The 5863-nt window shown below is 49.1% G+C and overlaps 1 non-coding gene across 1 annotated transcript; it reads left to right on the forward strand.

Moving 5' to 3' along the window:
- The first annotated feature begins 541 nt into the window (after positions 1-541).
- Positions 542-623, forward strand: trnas-uga (transfer RNA serine (anticodon UGA)). Its single transcript has one exon. It is a non-coding gene; the product is annotated as a tRNA-Ser (tRNA).
- The last annotated feature ends 5240 nt before the right edge of the window (positions 624-5863 follow it).

Consider the following 5863-nt stretch of genomic DNA (forward strand, 5'->3'; position numbering starts at 1 on the left):
CGCTTTCTGTGGGTTGACTTTTGAGAAAGCTGCTCTGACAATGGTGACCTCAGATCCAGGTTTCTCCAAGGCTTCTGGGAGGAAGGGCATGCTCTCGCTGACCTCTTGCTCAAAACAGGCGTAAAATGCATTGAGCTCATTGGGGAGGGGTGCGTTGGAGCCGGCGATTTTACATGCCTTCATCTTGTAGCCTGTTATGTCTTGCAGACGTTGCCATAGTCAGTGGGAGTCCGTGTGGCTGGCCAGGGACTCGAGCTTGGTCTGGTGTTGTCTTTTGGCATCTTTGATGGGTCTCCTTAGATCGTATCTGGCTTTCTTGTATAGTAAGAGTTTTAACAACACCAGGTTGAAGTCCAACAGGTTTATTTGGTAGCAAATACCATTAGCTTTCGGAGCGCTGCTCCTTCGTCAGATGGAGTGGAAATCTGCTCTCAAACAGGGCACAGAGACACAAAATCATGTTACAGAATACTGATTAGAATGCGAATCCCTACAGCCAACCAGGTCTTAAAGATACAGACAGTGTGAGTGGAGGGGCGCAGCTGTGATGGCCGAGTGGTTAAGGCGTTGGACTTGAAATCCAATGGGGTTTCCCCGCGCAGATTCGAGCCCCGCTCGCAGCGAGTGTGATTGTAAAGTGTTTGCTTCCGCTATTTCAGACAACCAAAAAAAACTGCCGATTTAAAAAAATGTTTAAGTTTCCTTTGTACTTTGATTTCTGTTCGGGCTGTTCCCCCTCCTTTTTGGGGAGCTGCCCCTTTTACTTTGTCCTGATTTAATCTGAGTTTGTTTATTTGGTTTGACCTAAAAAAGAGGGCATGAAGCACAGGTTAAAGAGATGTGTATTGTCTCCAGACAGGACAGCCAGTGAGATTCTGCAAGTCCAGAAGGCAAGCTGTGGGGGTTACAGATAGTGTGACATAAACCCAACATCCCGGTTTAGGCCGTCCTCATGTGTGCGGAACTTGGCTATCAGTTTCTGCTCAGCGACTCTGCGCCGTCGTGTGTCGTGAAGGCCGCCTTGGAGAACGCTTACCCGAAGATCAGAGGCTGAATGCCCGTGACCGCTGCCTCCACTCACATTGTCTGTATCTTTAAGACCTGGTTGGCTGTCGATATTCGCATTCTAATCAGTATTCTGTAACTTGATTTTGTGTCTCTGTGTGCCCTGTTTGAGAGCGGATTTCCACTCCATCTGACGAAGGAGCAGCGCTCCGAAAGCTAATGGTATTTGCTACCAAATAAACCTGTTGGACTTTAACCTGGTGTTGTTAAAACTCTTACTGTGTTTACCCCAGTCCAACGCCGGCATCTCCACATCATTTCTTGTATAGGTCAGTGTTGCCTGGCTTGAACGCCTCAGACCTGGACTTCAGCAAGCAGTAGATATTAAATGTTTGAGATGTTGGTGGACTGGGAACTGATATGTCAGCGAGTGAGCACAGGAGAGGCAGGGGTTGCTGAATAAACCATGTGGGACAGTTATGATTCAAGCAGGTGAAGCCAAGCTGGTGACACACTAACAATACCAGGGAAGTTCAAATGGGTGGCTTTCGATGAAGATTGCAGGTCAGATGTTCAGAACCAAATCAAATGGGATGCTGATGATGCAAATACAGTCAGCAACGGTAGAATTTAAATCCAATTTTGTTTGTTTATTTGTGTCACAAGTAGACTTGTATGGCACAGTGGGTTAGCACTGCTGCCTCACAGCGCCAGGGACCCGGGTTCGATTCCCGGCTTGGGTCACTGTCTGTGCGGAGTCTGCACGTTCTCCCCGTGTCTGCGTGGGTTTCCTCCGGGTGCTCCAGTTTCCTCCCACAGTCTGAAAGACATGCTGGTTAGGTGCTAAATTCTCCCTCGAACAGGCGCCGGAGTGTAGGGGATTTTCACAGTAACTTCATTGCAGCGTTAATGTCAGCCTACTTGTGACTAATAAACAAAACTTTTAACACTGCAATGAAGTTACTGCGAAAATCCCACAGTCGCCACACTCCGGCGCCTGTTCGGGGACGCTCGGAGAGAATTTAGCACCCTAACCAGCACGTCTTTCGGACTGGGGGAGGAAACCGGAGCACCCGGAGGGAAACCCACGCAGACACGGGGAGAATGTGCAGATTCCGCACAGACAGTGACCCAAGCTGGGAATCGAACCCGGGTCCCTGGCAGTCCCGAACCGCTGTGCCATCCCACAACACCCCTCCTTCGAGGATTTTTAGTCTTCCACAGCTTGCATTATCTTTAGTGTGCATGTTTCCATTCTCCAAAGCCATCTCTGTATTAAACGTCTCCCACTCAACTACCCTCTCGCCTCTCCTGACAGCTGACCGTCTAAAGTCGAGATTGCAGCATTATGTGGATAAATGTGAGGTTATCACTTTTGGAACAATAATAGGAAGACAGATTATTATTTGAATGGGTGTAAATTGAGAGAGGTGGATACTCAGTGAGACCTTGGAGTCCTCGTGCATCAGTCGCTGAAAGTAAGCGCGCAGGTACAGCAGGCAGTAAAGAAGGCAAATGGTATGTTGGCCTTCATAGCGAGAGGATTTGAGTATAGGGATAGGGATGTTTTACTGCAATTGTATCGGGCGTTGGTGAGGCCACACCTGGAGTATTGTGTGCAGTTTTGGTGTCCTTATCTGAGGAAGGATGTCCTTGCTATAGAGGGAGTACAGCGAAGGTTTACCAGGCTGATTCCTGGGGTGGCAGGTCTGTCATATGAGGAGAGACTAAATTGGTTAGGATTATATTCACTGGAGTTTAGAAGAGTGAGGGGGATCTCATAGAAACTTATAAAATTCTTACAGGATTAGACAGGGTAGATTCAGAAAGAATGTTCCCGATGGTGGGGGGAGTCTGGAACTAGGGGTCATAGTTTGAGGATAAGGGGTAAACCTTTTAGAACTGAGGTGAGGAGAAATTTCTTCACCCAGAGGGTGGTGAATGTGTGGAATTCACTCCCACAGAAAGTAGTTGAGGCCAAAACGTTGTGTGATTTCAAGAAGAAATTAGATACAGCTCTTGGGGCTAAAGGGATCAAGGGATATGGGGGGGAAGGAAAGATCAGGATATTGAATTTGATGATCAGCCATGATCAAAATGAATGGTGGAGCAGGTTCGAAGGGCTGAATGGCCTCCTCCTGATTCGAGTTGTGTTTCTATTTGACAGAGATTATCCAGCAGGCTTTGTATATTGAAAATGCATTTTCAATGGGACAGTTGAGAGAGACCCTTCAAAAGGAGGCCATTCAGCCCATCATGCCTCTGCCAGCTCTTTGAGACAAGTATCCTGTTAGTCCCAGCCTAGGCCAGCATACTGCCCTGACCAATGTAATTAGCTGTGATAACCGATTGGTGGCCTGATTGTTGATCGGAGGCCTTCAAAGAACAAAGAAAGGTACGGTACAGGACAGGAACAGGCCCTTCGGCCCTCCAAGCCTGCACTGATCATGCTGCCTGCCTAAACTAAAACCGTACGCACTTAGAGTCCGTATCCTTCCATTCCCATCCTATTCATGTATTCGTCTAGTTTCCCCTTAAATGCCGCTATCGTACCCGCTCCCACCACCTCCCCGGGCAGCACGTTCCAGACATTCACCACCCTCTGTGTAAAAAAACTTGCCTCACACATCTCCTCTAAACTTTTCCCCACGCACTTAAACCCCTGTCCCCGAGTACTTGACTTTTCTACCCTAGGAAAGAGTATCTGACTATCATAGAATCATCATAGAATCCCTACAGTGCAGAAGGAGGCCATTCGGCCCATCGAGTCTGCACCGACCACAATCCCACCCAGGCCCTACCCCCACACAGTTTACCCGCTAATCCCTCTAACCTACGCATCTCAGGACTCTAAGGGGCAATTTTTAACCTGGCCAATCAACCTAACCCGCACATCTTTGGACTGTGGGAGGAAACCGGAGCACCCGTAGGAAACCCACGCAGACACGAGGAGAATGTGCAAACTCCACACAGACAGTGACCCGAGCCGGGAATCGAACCCGGGACCCTGGAGCTGTGAAGCAGCAGTGCTAACCACTGTGCTACCGTATCCATCTGTCCATGCCACTCGTAATCTTGTAGACCTCTATCAGGTCACCCCTCGTTCCAGTGAGAACAAACCGAGTTTCTCTAACCTCTCCTCATAGCTAAACACCCTCCAAACCAGGCAACATCCGTCCTTTTGAAGGTTCATCCTGCCCGTATAAAAGTTAATGGGCACCCATGCTTGCTGGAAATTGCTGCCTTTAGCTCTGAGCAAATAGTATACAGGTTAACATCTGCCCTTTCGCCATCGCTCGGTTCCCTCCTCATTGAGTCGTTACACAATGTCCTTTGAAATGGATTACTGAACTGAATTTCGCAATCTGGCACGGGTGAGATTTGAACTTGTGATCTCCAGCACTTTGTCAGCTGCCCATTGATGGTGGCAGAGCAGAAGCCCTGAGCACTGAGCCCCGTTCCTCAGTGAGAGAGAGCAACTCCCTTTCAAAATGGCCGCCACCTTCTCCCACAAGCCCGTTCGTGACGTGACTCCAATTGTTCATCTGAGTCCTGAATTACAGTTCAAAGTTTAGGTTTTAAAATTTATTGGTGAGTGTTTATTTTTATTTATTGGTGACAGTTTATTTATTAGTGTCACAAGTTGGCTTACATTAACACTGCAATGAAGCTACTGTGAAAATCCCCCTGTTGCCACAGTCCAGCGCCTGTTCGGGTTACACTGAGGGAGAATTTAGCACCTAACCAGCACGTCTTTCGGACCGTGGGAGGAAACCGGAGCACCCGGGGAAAACCCACGCAGGCACGGGGAGAACATGCACACTCCACACAGACAGTGACCCAAGCCAGGAATCGAACCCGGGTCCCTGGCGCAGTGAGGCAGCAGTGCTAACCACTGCGCCACCCCACAAAAACAGATCTGGACTTCACACTTTCTCCAGTAAGACTTATCTCAAGGTACACACAAGAACCTTCCATAGCATCCCTACAGTGCAGAAGGAGGCCAGTGCTAACCACTGAGCTACATGTGACACCAGAGCTACAGCAATGGGCAATAAACGCTAGCCCAGCCAGTGACGCCCACACAGGCATGAATAGGGGACAAAAAATTGCTCTTATAAATTTTGAGAATTCCGGTGAGGTCAGCTTGCAGGCTTCTGTTTTCTAGAGAATAGAGCAGCCACCACTTCCTGATGTACCAGCTTGGGGAGGTTATCTATCGATGGTGATCAGCTGATCTGGCAATTGTTCGCAGCCTGAACCATCACAACGGCATAAGTTGCAGTCTCAAACACACATCCGCTGGCTTCCCCGTGGTAATATCATCTGTGAACCATGTGTTTCCCTTCACAATGACGTCTGTCGCTTTCTTTCCGACTGCCCGCACTCTCTCTATGGTAGTGTGGCTGACTCTCCAATCCCTGAAGTTGAGCAATGAGGAAACAGTTTTGTGTGCCAGCCACACTCACTCCATTGCCTCGCTTCTGACCTCAGCTCCCACCCTGGCCCTTGTCTCAGGCTGCAGCGCACTGTTTACAGTCCTGTTGGACACCCATGCGCTCCCCCCCGCCCTTCTCCAGGCTGGGGTTCCGAACCCGTCTCATCTGCTGACGTACCATATCCGCCCCCAGCTTTGACCTGAACTCACTGCGACTGGGGACTTACCTCCCCCTGATCAAAATCCACTTCCTTTGGCACCTTCTCAGCCTCTGAAGTCTACAGATGTGCAGGTTAGGTGGATTGGCCATGCTAAGTTGCCCCTTCGTGTCCAAAGATGTGGAGATTAGGTGGATTGGCCATGCTAAATTGCCCCTTAGTGTCCAAAGATGTGTAGGTTAGGTGGATTGGCCATGCTAAA

This window comes from Mustelus asterias, chromosome 22 (assembly GCF_964213995.1).
Source record: "Mustelus asterias chromosome 22, sMusAst1.hap1.1, whole genome shotgun sequence".
Taxonomy (NCBI): Eukaryota; Metazoa; Chordata; class Chondrichthyes; order Carcharhiniformes; family Triakidae; genus Mustelus; species Mustelus asterias.